The 17,600-nt window shown below is 45.6% G+C and overlaps 1 protein-coding gene across 1 annotated transcript in view; it reads right to left on the bottom strand.

The window, feature by feature from the left end:
- Nucleotides 1-17,600, bottom strand: part of LOC110506445 (immunoglobulin superfamily DCC subclass member 3) — a 126,377-nt gene that overhangs the window by 60,428 nt on the left and 48,349 nt on the right. The window lies entirely within an intron of this gene.

Here is a 17,600-nt window from a genome sequence, read left to right on the forward strand (position 1 = left end):
GAGATGCAGCGGTCAATTCAATGTTTGAAAACCTACACAATGTTTGTTTTTTTCAGAGCATCTTTCGTATAGGCCTACAGTAAATACTACTGCCATGTACAGTACCAGCGTACTAATGTCCTAAACTCAGTGGCACACCAGCCCAGTTAATCAACCAATTACCAGGGAGGTATTACCTAGAGTTCGTTTTATACCCTTTCCCGCACTCGAAGGCAATTAACTTGTTGGCAAAAAAAAAAGATTCAAAAAAGTTAATAATGTCTCCATCTTTCAGTGGAATGAGTCATAATCCAGTGGCTTTATCTAAAGCAACACTGGGCGACTCTTAACCTTGAGCAGACACATTGCGATAAAATGAACCAAATGAGCAGCTGAGACTGCAGTCTGACCAGGGCAGGGAGCTGCCATGTGGTTAGGTAATTACCTGTGTTCTGCTGTCAGCAACCACTGTGCAGGGAACCCTAGTGATCATTACCTCTAGTTCTAGGGGGAAAGCCTGTGCTTGGATAATCTGGTACCCATCAGTGACAATGAGTAAATGAAAGGTTCCTAGTTAGCCGTGACACTGAGTAAATGAGAGGCTCCTAGATAGCTTCGGCTCATATGCTATGCTATGCTAACAAACACAGCTGGGCTCAGAGACAGAGACCTCTGACAACAGCTCCATGGATAAAGAGTAAACACTGAACCACTGTAGTGAGTGCTCCATCAGGTGGGGGGGGGGACATTTATATACATACAATAGGGTTCTGGAGGAGAGTAATGACAGTGTGAGTGGCCAGGCCAGGGCTGCAGATGTACTGTAGTGCTGTGGCCAAACGACGGACAGTCAGCCAGGTCACTTCCTAAACTAGATAAATTAAGTCCAATTAGCACCCTTTTACTGTGCCCAGTGATTAAACAGTATGGTCAAATAGAGGAAGGGGGCAGGTGGGAGAGGACAATGATGTAGGGAAGGAAGGGGGCAGGTGGGAGAGGACAGGGATGTAGGGAAGGAAGGGGGCAGGTGGGAGAGGACAGTGATGTAGGGAAGGAAGGGGGCAGGTGGGAGAGGACAGTGATGTAGGGAAGGAAGGGGGCAGGTGGGAGAGGACAGGGATGTAGGGGAGGAAGGGGCCAGGTGGGAGAGGACAGTGATGTAGGGAAGGAAGGGGGCAGGTGGGAGAGGACAGGGATTTAGGGAAGGAAGGGGGCAGGTGGGAGAGGACAGTGATGTAGGGAAGGAAGGGGGCAGGTGGGAGAGGACAGGGATGTAGGGGAGGAAGGGGCCAGGTGGGAGAGGACAGTAATGTAGGGGAGGAAGGGGGCAGGTGGGAGAGGACAGTGATGTAAGGGAGGAAGGGGGCAGGTGGGAGAAGACAGTGATGTAGGGAAGGAAGGGGGCAGGTGGGAGAGGACAGTGATGTAGGGGAGGAAGGGGGCAGGTGGGAGAGGAAAGGGATGTAGGGAAGGAAGGGGGCAGGTGGGAGAGGACAGTGATGTAGGGAAGGAAGGGGGCAGGTGGGAGAGGACAGTGATGTAGGGGAGGAAGGGGCATTTGAAATAATTATATAATTTCACAACATGTAGCCTAGGCTAACAGCAGCCTAAGCTAACAGTAGCCTAGGCTAACAGCAGCCTAAGCTAACAGTAGCCTAGGCTAACAGCAGACTAGAATAACAGCAGCCTAGGCTAACAGCAGACTAGAATAACAGTAGCCTAGGCTAACAGTAGACTAGAAAAACAGTAGCCTAGGCTAACAGCAGAATAGAATAACAGTAGCCTAGGCTAACAGCAGACTAGAATAACAGTAGCCTAGGCTAACAGCAGACTAGAATAACAGTAGCCTAGGCTAACAGCAGACTAGAAAAACAGTAGCCTAGGCTAACAGCAGACTAGAATAACAGTAGCCTAGGCTAACAGCAGACTAGAATAACAGTAGCCTAGGCTAACAGCAGACTAGAATAACAGTAGCCTAGGCTAACAGCAGACTAGAATAACAGCAGCCTAGGCTAACAGCAGACTAGAATAACAGCAGCCTAGGCTAACAGCAGACTAGAATAACAGCAGCCTAGGCTAACAGCAGACTAGAATAACAGCAGCCTAGGCTAACAGCAGACTAGAATAACAGCAGCCTAGGCTAACAGCAGACTAGAATAACAGCAGCCTAGGCTAACAGCAGACTAGAATAACAGTAGCCTAGGCTAACAGCAGACTAGAATAACAGTAGCCTAGGCTAACAGCAGACTAGAATAACAGTAGCCTAGGCTAACAGCAGACTAGAATAACAGCAGCCTAGGCTAACAGCAGACTAGAATAACAGCAGCCTAGGCTAACAGCAGACTAGAATAACAGCAGCCTAGGCTAACAGCAGACTAGAATAACAGCAGCCTAGGCTAACAGCAGACTAGAATAACAGCAGCCTAGGCTAACAGCAGACTAGAATAACAGCAGCCTAGGCTAACAGCAGACTAGAATAACAGCAGCCTAGGCTAACAGCAGACTAGAATAACAGCAGCCTAGGCTAACAGCAGACTAGAATAACAGCAGCCTAGGCTAACAGCAGACTAGAATAACAGCAGCCTAGGCTAACAGCAGACTAGAATAACAGCAGCCTAGGCTAACAGCAGACTAGAATAACAGTAGCCTAGGCTAACAGCAGACTAGAATAACAGCAGCCTAGGCTAACAGCAGACTAGAATAACAGCAGCCTAGGCTAACAGCAGACTAGAATAACAGTAGCCTAGGCTAACAGCAGACTAGAATAACAGTAGCCTAGGCTAACAGCAGACTAGAATAACAGCAGCCTAGGCTAACAGCAGACTAGAATAACAGCAGCCTAGGCTAACAGCAGACTAGAATAACAGCAGCCTAGGCTAACAGCAGACTAGAATAACAGCAGCCTAGGTTAACAGTAGACTAGAATAACAGCAGCCTAGGCTAACAGTAGACTAGAATAACAGCAGCCTAGGCTAACAGCAGACTAGAATAACAGCAGCCTAGGCTAACAGCAGACTAGAATAACAGTAGCCTAGGCTAACAGCAGACTAGAATAACAGCAGCCTAGGCTAACAGCAGACTAGAATAACAGCAGCCTAGGCTAACAGCAGACTAGAATAACAGCAGCCTAGGCTAACAGCAGACTAGAATAACAGCAGCCTAGGCTAACAGCAGACTAGAATAACAGCAGCCTAGGCTAACAGCAGACTAGAATAACAGTAGCCTAGGCTAACAGCAGACTAGAATAACAGCAGCCTAGGCTAACAGCAGACTAGAATAACAGCAGCCTAGGCTAACAGCAGACTAGAATAACAGCAGCCTAGGCTAACAGCAGACTAGAATAACAGCAGCCTAGGCTAACAGCAGACTAGAATAACAGTAGCCTAGGCTAACAGCAGACTAGAATAACAGTAGCCTAGGCTAACAGCAGACTAGAATAACAGCAGCCTAGGCTAACAGCAGCAGTGAAAGAGAAGTATGTTAACAAAAAAGTTTTCTGATGAGTGCTTTGCATTGATCTGTGTCAGTGTTGTGGACCGCCTGTAGGTTAATCGCTATTTGAATGGGGGAAAATAGCATTCCGTTGTCAGGGCTAAATGTGCTATGATAGTAAAATGCCTTTTCATGTAAAACGCAACCCATAACCCATTGCCCATGAGAGAGACAATTAGGTTAAAAATAAAACAATCACTTGTGCGTCCTCAGAACTGTAGACTACATTTACAGTGTGCAACTGTAAACAATGTACTGTTAAAGCCACATGAGGTCTGAAACAGCAGTAGCTAAATTCTAAAGTTTGTTGTTTTATTCAATTAAGCATTTCAAACGCCATGGTATATCCTTGTGTGACAACGTAACATGGACAATTACATTTCATTTAGGCAAATCTTTTTAATTGTCAAAATACGCAACCCAAAAAATCTCAAAAAATGTTTGAAAACTTAACTCCATTCAGATATCCAGATATTCGATTAACCGTGCTCATTCATCCATAATGTAGGGTAGACGCTACTCACATGGATATAGGAGAATAGTATGGGAAGTGACGCATATAATGTATAGCCTAGATTGCATCATATAGGATCCATTCCAATTCCATCTGATTGGATGATTATACAGTGATGCCATACCATCTCATATAATGTAGCCTACCGTAAAGTGCTTTGAAAGATGCTACAGTGTGAGATTCAACATCAAAACCTTTGAAGGTCTCCTGTGTCTTCACACACTTCAAAAACCACAATACAACCTTGCTTCATGGAACTGACAGTCCAGTCTGGCTCACTCCAATTGTTAACACATAACACACACATAGCCACTGTGAATTTGTTGATCTCCATAGGTGTAAATTGACATTTGGGGAGATCTCACTTCATACATGTAAAATAATAGAACATACTGCAGGTTTATTCTTCAAACAACATAATCTCTGGAAGAGAACATGGCAGAATCCACAAAAACACTTGCGCAGTTACATCCATAATGTGTTTTTCCACTTTCGGCAGCTGCATTTCACATATCAGCTCCCTGTGGAACAAAGTAGTGATGTGGGCTCGGTGCTGTGATGTGGGGGTGGGGCACGCAACACAAACTCAATTAGAGAGAGGCCTGTCTTTTTCTCAGCTCTTCCACCATCTTCAAGACAAGTGCACTTATTTAAATGTCAACTGTAATTAACTTGGACCAAGCAGGACTTATCTGAACACTCTTAGCATGACAAGAGGCCTAGACCCCCTCCTTGCCCTGTTCCTCTGTTCTATTTCAACTGGTAAATGTATTTAAGCTAAGCTAGAACCCCGCGCGGCTCTACGGATCCCACAGAAAGCTCGCTACGTCCGGAGCGGATCCGCATTCACACAGTCGTTTTTGTAGCGTGTTGTTTTTGTTAGCCCCAATTCCCCGAAAAACAAAGGCGAAGGGAGAGAGTTAGTAAAAAGAGAAAAAAGTCAGAACTGAAATGAGGCCTAGAGAGGGAAAAACATTGATGGCCTTCTGGAAACGTGTAGGACTGAGGAAGAAGATGACGAAGATGTGCTGAAATGTTGCTGGAGCACTGTAAGCCCGTGCTGCACTGTGTAGTCAATTGTGTCGTCAATTAACATTTAATAAGTTGCGTTTCAGTCTGAGCTCTAATGAGAAATGCTGCATTCCCTGTCAAGACTTGACCCTAAAGTCGCCAAATGGATGCATAGAGACCACCGTTCTGATTAAAATTTTACCAAGCTCATTTAGAATTCCTCCAACCCTGACTGCTTGCTCTTCAGAGGTTACATACAATAAAGGACAGGGAGAAATAAGGCTTCTGTAAAGCCCTACACATACTAGCCTAATATTTCTTAATTACTACCAGTACTAGAATGCTATGATTCCTTTGCCTCTGACACTCTTACCCAGCCTGACAAATGTACTGTACAGGCGGCCAACCTCTGTTTTGTTTTCCCAGACACACTATACATTTAAACAGCTCATTTTTAACTGAGGCATTTTAGGATTATTGCCTCTCTCAAGGACCCAACTATAATATCCCTGAGACTAGCAACCTTGTGTGGCCACAATGAAATTAGCCTAACCTACTCCAAACGTCAATATTCGTGGGTATATAAAAAAACATTGAACACAATCATGGCTATGATTTCATCAGATGTATGTCCTTGAACCAATTACTTTAAAACCACACACAGACGAAGATAAACGGATAATTTAGTTGCTAATGGCAGCCTGCAGTACCTCGGTCACCCTTCAATTTAAGCTACTCCATGAGAGGGGGCAGCACTGAGCTAGCCTGCTAGAGTAGCTCAAACTGCGTATGCAATGTTTCCAAAAACTCCCTCATGTAGCAAGATGGTGACACGCTGAAATGACACTTCCTGATCTTTAAATGCGCCACTGAGCCCTCAGGTGTTGCTATGTTATTCAGGAACGTGTCAAGACCTGACCCTCAGAGCCTACCTTCTATTGACCCTGTTGACTCATCAGTAGGAAAGATTTGTTTCTCTTTTGATCCATTCAACAACAGAGCGATACGATCCTTGTTTCAGCAGGATGTTGTATCTATTCCCTTATGTCATGCCTTATTGGAATGGATTTATTGATAATATCTGTTGGAAAAAAGTTTGGATGTTGCCACACACATACCTACTTGTTAACAAAATTAAGGAAGTTTCCTTTAAAATTATTCATAAATATTATCCTGCCAACCACTATATGAAGAAGTTTAAGGAAAACATGAACTCAAATTGCTCCTTTTGTAATGACCACCCAGAAACAGTTGTGCATCTTTTTTTGGCATTGTATGCATGTAAGAAAACTGTGGTAAGACATCAGTAGGTTTATAATTGAACACATTTATGAAGATTTTACACTATTGTGGAGAGATGTACTGTTTGGATTCTTTACATACAATAGAAATAAGCTGAAACATTTTTATGTAATTCATTTAATTATTCTTTTGGCCAAATTTCATATACACAAATGTAAATTTACAAACAGAAAACCACATTTTCATACACTACAAAAATACATGTATTTTGAGACGGTTAAATGCTCTACTAACAAAAAAGCTGTTAGAATTGTAAGTAAATGCATGTCCATTAAGGTCCTTGTGTAATTGTAATGTGATTTTGTACCCCCTAGCCCCGCCCCCAGCCCCGCCCCTAGCTCGATTGTCCATTGTTTGTAATCTATGTATGCTTGTGTATTATGTGCTTTATGTATTGATTTGTTGTTAATAAAAAATTATAAATAAATAAATGCGCCACTGAGCATTCTCATAGGAAACAATGGGGTGACGTCATCGATGGCTTCGTCCATATTTGAGAATCACACCCCAGTGACAGGCTCTTGGATGAAAACACTGTCAAGCCCCTGTGTCTTTACCTTAAAATTAGCATATCCAGCAGCACAGCTCTGAGCAGAGCCCCTCATTTACTGTAACTAGTTGTACCCTATATCATAATCATCAAATCAAATGTTATTTGTCACATGCTTCGTAAACAACAGGTGTAGACTAACATTGAAATGCTTACCTACGAGCCCTTCCCAAAAATGCAGAGTGAAAAATCGAAAAATAATAGAACAATTATTACACGAGGAACAAATACACAATGAGTAACGATAACTTGGCAATTAAAACTTGGCTACTATATAAATATAAGCAGTGGCCACTGTAATCTAGAGCACTATCAGACTGTCAGCAGAGGCTCCTGTGTAGAACATTGATTTAAGGGGCGCCTGGAGGCAGTGTGGAGTTGGTGGTACATATACGTAGGTGTATTGGAACAGTCAGCCTAGGGAGCTTAGTGAACAGTACACCATCTACAGAAACAGAGAGAGAGGACTGAGCACATCACTGATGTGATTAAAGCAGCTCCCTTTGTTTCCACACATGTATACACAAGCAAGTACGCACGCATACACCGATTACACGCTGCTGTTTGTGCGCAGCCCATGGCCAACGCTGTCACAGGCACACAGAGGACACCGAGGCAAAAAGAGAGTGGGAAAAGAAAACAAAGAGAGAAAAAAAGAGGGACGATCACCTCCTTATTAAAGAGCTTTCTTTCTGTTGCATCTGTGCCAAGTAGTCATCATGTCTCCTGATCTGGCTGTTGTGTGTCCCCGCAGACACGACCCCCCCCCCCCCCCCCAGAGGCTCCCTGCCCTCAACCCTTATGCATTAAACATGGTGAGGCTGCACATAGAGAGAGAGAAAGAGAAAGAGAGAGAGAAGCCCACACCTCCGCTAAGCTCCGCACCGCCCGCTGCCATCACAGGAACACAGCCTGCTACAAATCCACACTGACACACACACAGCCCGGCCACACAGAAACACATAGATGAGAGACACACACAGTATTTATACACAACAGAAACACACAGACGAGAGAAGCATACAGTATTTATACACAACAGAAACACACAGACGAGAGAAGCACACAGTATTTATACACAACAGAAACACACAGACGAGAGAAGCATACAGTATTTATACACAACAGCACAACACTGCTAGGAGGCTGAGTATAAACCTGGCTATATAAAACACAAACAGGTTGATCAGCGGTAAGTCAGCGTGGCAGAACACAGGCAGTAGCGGCTCTCCAGTCAGCAGTAGACTTGTTTTTATAACCCTTTTTATGATTCCTCATAGAGTGTTACTCTGGCAAGTGTTCAGAAACCCTAAGACATTATAACAGATCGTCCGTTCCCAGCACAGAGCCACAGTGTAAATTAAGCAGATCTAATTACGGGGATAGAAGGCTGAGAGAGGACAGAGATCCATCCATTAAGGAGTGCAGGGGGAGAGGAACGTGATGCTTGGATGCAGCTGGTTTCACAATGACAATCACCACAGGAGTGTGAGGACTGAGAAAGTGACATGGATAGGAAATCAGCTCCCACAGACCCTGTAATATAACACAGTTGCAGAGTGGGTCAAACCTCTCATTTTATCTCAGCCAGGCAGGGACTCCCCTCGATCCTCAGATTCCTGGAAGAGCCCAAAGGGATTTTTATGGCATTCCACGAAAATACCACGAAAAAGCTCAATGTCAAATGTGATCCAACAATTTCACACAGACTGATGGACACAAGAGTCTGATACAGACGAACAGACAGACAGTCAATAATGGAAAAAGCCAAGATGGAGAAAGCTCTTGGGCTTGATTTGATTTAACAGACAAAACAACTACATGGACAGTAAAATATAAAATCCCACCTATATGATAAGGCACTTCACGTCCCTGTGATGTACAGTACCAGTCAAAAGTTTGGACACACCTACTAATTTTTACTATTTTCTACATTGTAGAATAATAGTGAAGACATCAAAACTATGAAATAACCAAAAAAGTACTAAACAAATCAAAATACATGTTATATATTTCACATAATATATATTTAAGATTCTTTAAAGTAGCACACTCTTGGCATTCTCTTAACGAGCTTAAACCCGTTAATTGGAATGCATATTTGTGAAATTTATTTCCCTCTTAATGCGTTTGAGCCAATCAGTTGTATTGTAACAAGGTATGGGTGGTATAGAGAGCCCTATTTGCTAATATACCAAGTCCATTTTATGGCAAGAACAGCTCAAATAAGCAAAGAGAAACAACAGTCCATCATTACTTTAAGACATGAAGGTCAGTCAATACGGAACATTTCAAGAACATTTACAGTTACTTCAAGTGCAGTCACAAAAACCATTAAGCTCTATGATGAAACTGGCTCCATGAGGACAACCACAGGAAAGGATTACACAGAGTTACCTCTGCTGCAGAGGAGTTACCAGTTCATTAGAGTTACCAGCCTCAGAAATTGCAGCCCAAAATAAATGCTTCATAGAGTTCAAGTAACATCTCAACATCAACTGTTTAGAGGAGACTGTGTGAATCAGGCATTCATAGTCGAATTGCTGCAAAGAAACCACTACTAAAGGACACCAATAAGAAAAAGAGACTTGCTTGGGCCAAGAAACACGAGCATTGGACATTAGACAGGTGGAAATCTGTCCTTTGGTCTGATGAGTCCAAATTTGAGATTTTTGGTTCCAACCACCGTGTCTTTGTGAGATGCTGAGTAGGTGAACGGATGATCTCTGCATGTGTGGTTCCCACCGTGAAGCATGGAGGAGGAGGTGTGATGGTGTGGGTGTGCATTGCTGGTGACACTGTCAGGTATCTATTTATAAACACTTAAATCAAGGCACACCAGCATGGCTAGCGGGACTATCATTTGTTTTTCAACAGGACAATGACCCAACACACCTCCAGGCTGTGTAAGGGCTATTTGACCAAGAATGAGAGTGATGGAGTGCTGCATCAGATGACCTGGCCTCCACAATCGCCCGACCTCAACCCAATTGAGATGGTTTGGGATGAGTTGGACCGCAGAGTGAAGGAAAAGCAACCAACAAGTGCTCAGCATATGCGGGAATTCCTTTAAGACTGTTGGAAATGCATTCCAGGTGAAGCTGGTTGAGAGAATGCCAAGAGTGTGCAAAACTGTCATCAAGGAAAAATGTGGCTACTTATAAAATATATTTGGATTTGTTTTACACTTTTTTGGTTACTACATGATATGTGTTATTTCATAGTTTTGATGTCTTCACTGTATCCAAACTTTTGACTGGTACTGTGTGTTTCCCCTGGATTGGATTGGATGAGCCGTCCTGATTCATTGATATAACAGAGTTAACGGTGCCAGAAGAGAGACACACGTCACTCCCCAGCACTCTCAAACCTCCAGCCTTCCAAGTTGTGAGGCTCCATTGAACTCCCATGTTATAATGTTATTGCCCCCCCAACACTCCCCCACCTACCACCCCCACCTCCACTCCCACCTCCCATCCATTCCACCCCCACCACCTCAAACCCTCTGGGCCCCCTCAGGCTCATGGGATCATCAGGCAGGGAGGGCACACGTTGTTCTAGCACTAAAACCTCTTGCTCCTCTTCTCCCAGTAAACCAGTATAATGGTAATGGTGGCCATAAATCATGCAGATGGTATATGATGCAATTCCAGCGTGGAGAGTCACCGCTTCAACATGCATTAAATAGGCAACCTGAAATAGCATTTTCAGCACAGGAACCCTAAAGATAGCATTTTAATGCAGATGTGCTGTTTTATTGGCCCTAGACCCTCCTACCCCCCACCCCGGCCGCCACACCCCTGTGATCTGTGATTACTCTGCTGGTCTGTGGCGCATGTTGATCTCACCATTTTCTTCTTTTAACGCATTAGCCCATAAACGGTGGGACACGGCAGATTTTGCGTAAGCACACGCATCACTCACCCTCACTGTCTTAGGGCTGGGGGCCGCCAGGCACCCACACACTTTGCAGTAGATGAGAGGCTGAGGATGGAGACCCAATGACACGCAGCGCAGTGTACACGCACACACGCGCGCACACGCACACACACGCACGCACGCACGCGCGCGCGTACACACACACACACACACACACACACACACACACACACACACACACACACACACACACACACACACACACACACACACACACACACACACACACACACACACACCTATCTCAGTCCAAAGGTGATGTCTGCAACTCATTCCAGGGTGCAGTACTTATCAAAGACTGGACCCTCTAATACTGATAGTCCATGGCAATTAGTTTGTTGTCTTCCTGGCTAGAAGGAGATTGACTCTGTGTTTTTCTCATCCTATCAGTCTACGGTACAGGGCCAATGTCAGAGTCACTGTCACCTCTCTGTCATTCAGATCAAGTACAACCCAGTTTTTCACCTCAAGTAAAACCCATTTCCCTATAACATCTGTAATGTGTTTTACAATTGGATTTGGTTCCTTGCTGTATGTGCTTGTCTGAACCGTGCTTCCTCTAGCCTCTTGACGGTGATGTACCTTATTGAGAGGCGCCGTCTGTCCTAAATACAGTTATATTGATGGATTTGCGGGAGCGGGCGCAGTGCACACTATGCTAAATAAAGTTAGATGGATGGGTGTCATTAAACCTGTCATACATGGACACGCCGCAGGTAGCAGCAACGTCAGATACACTCACTACTGATCTATGACAGGACCACCAAAACACACCAGATCTCCTCCCATAGACTCACTACTGATCTATGACAGGGCCACCAAAACACACCAGATCTCCTCCCATAGACTCACTACTGATCTATGACAGGGCCACCAAAACACACCAGATCTCCTCCCATAGACTCACTACTGATCTATGACAGGGCCACCAAAACACACCAGATCTCCTCCCATAGACTCACTACTGATCTATGACAGGGCCACCAAAACACACCAGATCTCCTCCCATAGACTCACTACTGATCTATGACAGGACCACCAAAACACACCAGATCTCCTCCCATAGACTCACTACTGATCTATGACAGGGCCACCAAAACACACCAGATCTCCTCCCATAGACTCACTACTGATCTATGACAGGGCCACCAAAACACACCAGATCTCCTCCCATAGACCCTCATTATAGAGCAGGGAACTTGGAGACTGGGATGCCCAGCTCTTAGCCTACACACAGAGAGAGTCTAGTCTATATGTACTGAGGAGTCTATTTCTAGTCTATTTCAACTAGTCTATTTCTCCCTAAGCACAACCAAATATGAGATGATTAGACCTCTTCATAAGACATCCCAAACAGCCACACAGTCGCAAGGCCGTGGGTATACACACCAAAGGCTTTGTGTTTGAAGGGTTAGTGTGTCTTCATCCTTCTGTAGACGCCGTTGAACAGAAGAAGAGGCCAGCGATGCTCATCTCTTGTTAAGGATCTCTAGTGTCATAGTTTCATGTGAACATAAAGGCATGGTGGTGACTGAAGGACAAAAAAGCCACCGCCACAGAGCAGCTAATTAGCGCATTATTGGGACTACATGTCTTTGAAAAGGACATATAAAGATAAGACCTTTTTCATATTGTAAACAGCAACTATGGCTGAGGCCTCAGAGCACTCTGTGCTAGTATCCAGAGCTATACATTAGTAGCTGGAAGAGAAGAGAGGAAGATAGCGAGGTCATTAGGAGACAACCATAAAGGCTTTGTTCGGATGAAATGGAGCCAGCCAGAGAGGCTGCTGGGAAAGCCATGTCACTCATTATGTAACCTAATGTAGCAGACGTAAAAATACATCTGTTTTTCAGGGGAAATGGAAGTTAGGTTGAAAATACTGTATCCTTGAAAACCAGAAACTTACGCTTTCTGACCACCCCACAGAGATGGCTCATTACGTGATCTGCCTGTTGTAGTGAAGTGAGGGCGCTGGCCCCCCTAGCCCTCCCTGGCCTCTCCACCCAGGGACAAAGAGTGGTGCGACTCTGGGCCCCACAGCAGCCCTGGCCCCAACCCTAAGAGAAGAGAAGGCCCTTCTCTCTCTCTCTCTCTCTCTCTCGCAATCTCTCTCTCTCTCTCGCAATCTCTCTCTCTCTCTCCCTACCTCTTTCTCTCTCTATCTCTCTCTCTCTCTCTCTCTCTCTCACTCTGTCTCTCTCTCCCTAGCTCTTTTTCTCTATCTCTCTCTCCTAACACTGAGCCTCTCAACATACATAAGCATGCAGGCCTAATTAAAGTGGGGCCCATTAAAACACAACAGATGGTGAAAATTAAGAGATTATTTAAATGACTACGACAGAAAAGACAGGGGAGGAGAAAAGCGAGGGAGGTAGAAAAGCGAGGGAGATAGAAAAGAAGAAAAAAAGAAGGCGGGCGCAAGCAAAGTCGCATACCATTACAAATGAATTAGCAGCGTTTTCCCACTGTTGATGCAGTCATTGTTCATATTTTGTGCATACAAAATAGCGTCATTAGTAGATGCTTACGGGCACTTTGGCGCAAAATGCAACAAAGGCGAGCCTTGATGTGCGAGAATAAAAAAACCCAGAGAGGGCCATTTGTTTTAATAATTGACTAGCCAGAGATATGCATGCTCATTAAGTCACTTCAAACACTGTCGTTAATAACCACACAGAGCCCATATGAGTGGCAGTGACTAACATGCTTAGAGTGGGCTGAGGCATCCCTCACCGTGGCCAAGCTCTCGCTGTGTGTGTATGTTTGAGTGTGTGGCAACAGGAGCCCCTGTCTTCCCAGGTTGAATCCCCTCACCTTGCCTGTCATCCACAACATAAAATAGTACGGCACGACAGAACACATCAGAATACAACAGAGTAGATGCGCTGCCACTGCATCACACCAAGGCCTCACCTCCCCACCCTGGCTTCAGAGGAACCCTCTTCATTCCACTGTGGAACACAGGGGAGAACAGAGAGACGTGTTGGTGTTCATATTCAGGCTTCGAAACTAAATAAATCACCCGGTTACCCTGTGGATGCCTCGGCGCAGTGACAGAGAGGAGATGCATCTTTCAAAAAGATAAAAGTCCTCCAACAAAGTTTGGAACTTCCTAGTTCTGTTGGGAGTGTTTATAGGGCAGCTTGTGGTCACAACGCCTTGTGGTAACACCGCCACCTGTTGAGGTGGTGTGGGACAATGGCACACTTTACTTCCACTGTATCTTCACCACATAAGTTTCTTTCCACGGACCGTAGCCTAAACTGGGACACAACATGGCCCATTCAAAATCTATTATCCTGGGTCTGTATGTAACAAAAATAACCAAGAGGGCTTTCAACTGGGACACACAGGCAATACTAGTTTACTCCCATTCTATTGGGGCCTGGAATTCTCCACTTGAAAGAACCTGATCTCCTCTTAACCTGTCTCCTCTCAGGGTGGCCCCCCTGCCAAATGACCCCCTCATTAAAGGCTTTGCACTGGGGATGGCTCTGGATGCAGCATGCCGATCTGGCTTTGACGGCCCACAGTCTCACCGGCTTGTCATTTCAAACCACCTTCTCCCTCTCAGCAACAACACTGGGGCTGTAGAGAGGGACTCTGGTGTTAATGGGGTTGTCCCGGGAAAGAATATGGCAGGAGCGCGTCGAGGTGTGGCTAGGCTGGAGCTCACGGCACCAGGAATCATTAAAGCAGCAGAGAGAGAAATACTCCCTGGCCGAGCGACAAAGAGCACAGTGAGCTGAAACACTACAGTGTCCCGAGAGAGAGAGAGAGAGAGAGAGAGAGAGAGAGAAAACCACAGAGAGGTGGAGGGAGGGGGAATGGGGTGAGGGGGAGATGGAGAAAAAAGAGGAGAGTAAGGGGGAGGAGGAGGGAGAGAACGAGGGGGGGAAGGAGGGCAGTGAGTGAACGAGGTGGAGAGGAAAGAGAGGGAGCAGGAAGGGGTGGAGGGATGGAGCGAGGGATCATCAAGAGGGGAAAGGCAAACGAGGGAAGCAGAGGGCATGGGAATGTACGTACAGAGGGGGACACAGTGGATGAGGTAGGATGATGAAAGACAAACATTTTCACATTGAATGGCAATTTAATTACGCCACTATTATGCACATCCATGTCTTCAGCTTGGCCTTTTCACAGTTTTAATAATTAAATCACGCATCCCCCTCGTAAAACAATAGGCTCAACAAGCCATCCATCTCACTCAACCGTCAAAGCCATTTTCACTTATTATATTTCCCCTCATGTAGTCCATACTACAATCATCTACCTGTGGAACGGCAGGTAGCTAGCTATTCATTCACAGGGGGCTATACTGAGCCATAACTAATGTACCTTAAAATAGATTTCCACTATCTCGTCTTACAGACAGAAAATAATTTCAGCACCTGATGTTGGTGGAGAGAGGCTATACATCCCGTTGCCTAGGGCCACATATCTAATCAATATCACCAATAGTAGTTGATGCAACTGGCTGTTATGAATTAAATGAGATGCGCTCTCTCTCTCTCTCTCTCTCTCTCTCTCTCTCTCTCATCCTCCTGTCATTTCATTCACCTCCTCGCCAAGGAAGCTTTTCTGTTTTTTTCCAATGAGGAAAAACCTGCCTCTTAAAGTGCCGTTTTCTTTCTTAGCTTCCTTTCATGTGATGCTTGAAATATCGAAATTGCTTACTGACATCTGGGGTGAAATACCATTTATATTCAAATGGAAATGCCATTAATTCTTTCCTTGGATTTTATTGTCCTTGTCGTTTTGTCACCCCAGAAATGAAAAAGATACATTTGGTGCTGGCTATACAGGCCCAGTTTGGAATAACAAAGTGGATGGACATTTGGCATCACAATCCTCCCCAGCCAAAGAGCCATTACTTCCCCCTCATTAGAGAGTAACTGTTGAGGCCCATTCTTTCTTAGGGCCACAGATGGGATAAATATCTGATTCTCTTGCACTCAATGTTCGTGGTCACCAGATCAGCCTAAACACTAGTCTATTTTCACACATTGGCAGAGGAAGTTTATAAAATGACCTTTATTAAATAGGAGTGCAATACCCTACTGTATGTATGAGAGTTGGTGTCATAGAGCTTGTTCCAGTGTTAGTGTGGTGGCAGTGAACTTGACAGTGGGCCTGGGGCCGGTGGGTCGGTGTGAGGAAGGAGTGTGAACAGGAGGTGACGGATGGCCCCACATCTGGCACTCCCACGTCCCCTATGAAAGGAGTCTTGGCCTGGGCAGGACGGCCCCAGCGCGCTCCACTGCACTTCACAGGATCATGCATATTTGGGACCCCAACATGGTGGTGTAAATCACTGCCCCCCACCAACACACATGCACGCCCAGCATGACACACACACACACACACACACACACACACACACACACACACACACACACACACACACACACACACACACACACACACACACACACACACACACACACACACACACACACACTTACATGCTAGCGCACAAACACAATGGATGGTACCATTAGGAATCTAAAACTCTTGGCTCTGAGAGGGGGAGGTCCACTGCTTCCCCCTGAGTGACTACTGGCCCAATGTTGGCAATAGCCATGTGTCATTGCCACCGTCACTGTTAGGGAGGGTCGCACCCTTGCACCCAACAAGCATGAAGATGAAATATATTTTGGCTCATACTCTTACTGCCTTCACCATCTGTTAGTGGAGCCATCCACCTGGACCATGTGTTGGGTGGAACCGCCACACAGACCAGACAGTGATGCAACCAGCCAGGTAAACAGGGTATACCTAATGCATGACTTGAAGTGTTGTTGTGTTGTAGTGACTAATGGCCATCACCCTGGACGGCACTCTGTGATGAGACCAGAGAAAATCACGGAGATCACAGTTCATGGTAGAATTGTTTGTTTATTTGTTTCTCACTCTCTCCTCCAACCCAAGCCACCCAGCCCCTACGCCGTCACAATCTCTCCCACTACTCTCCCCTCCAACCCAAGCCACCCAGCCCCTACGCCGTCACAATCTCTCTCACTACTCTCTCCTCTTCTATCCTATCATCTATCCCTTCTGCTAAATCATTCTCCCTCCTGTCTCCTGGTTCTGCCTCTTCAACCCTACCCTCCTCCCTTTCAGCCTCCTTTGACTCCCACTGTTCCATTTCCTCCCAGCCGCCTCGACCCTCCCCATCTGCTCTATGGCTGAGAGACCCACTGCATGCTCACAGAACAGGGCTGTGGCAGCTAAGCGAAAACAGAGGACAACCTCTCTTCTGGAGGACATTCTTCCACTCCGTCCTGTCTACCTTCTCTTCTTCTGTAAAGCTGCTAAAGCTGCTTTCTATCACTCTAAATTCCAAGCCTCTGCCTCCAACCCTGGGAAACTCTTTTCCACCTTCTCCTCCCTCCCCCTTCAAAAAAAAGGTTGAAGACATCCTTTCCTCATTCACCCAGCCTATAGAGTCCACTGTTCCTACACCGTGACCTCTGTCTCCCCTCTCTCTCCAGATGAAATTGTGCGACTAATGACGTCCAGCCGGGCCGACGACCTGCCCATTTGACTCCATCCCCTCTTCCCTTCTCCAGAGACCTCCCATTTGTCACTTCCCTCAGCAACTCATCCCTGACCACTGGCTGCATCCCCTTTGACTTTAAGATGGCCAGTCGCTCCCCTCCTTAAGAAACCGACACGTGCTGTCTCTGATCAACTCTATCGCTATCTCTCTCAGAACGATCTTCTTGACCCTAACCAGTCAGGCTTCAAGACGGGTCAATCAACCGAGACTGCTCTCCTCTGTGTTACGGAGGCTCTCCACACTGCCAA

This window comes from Oncorhynchus mykiss, chromosome 26 (genome assembly GCF_013265735.2).
Source record: "Oncorhynchus mykiss isolate Arlee chromosome 26, USDA_OmykA_1.1, whole genome shotgun sequence".
NCBI classification, from domain to species: domain Eukaryota; kingdom Metazoa; phylum Chordata; class Actinopteri; order Salmoniformes; family Salmonidae; genus Oncorhynchus; species Oncorhynchus mykiss.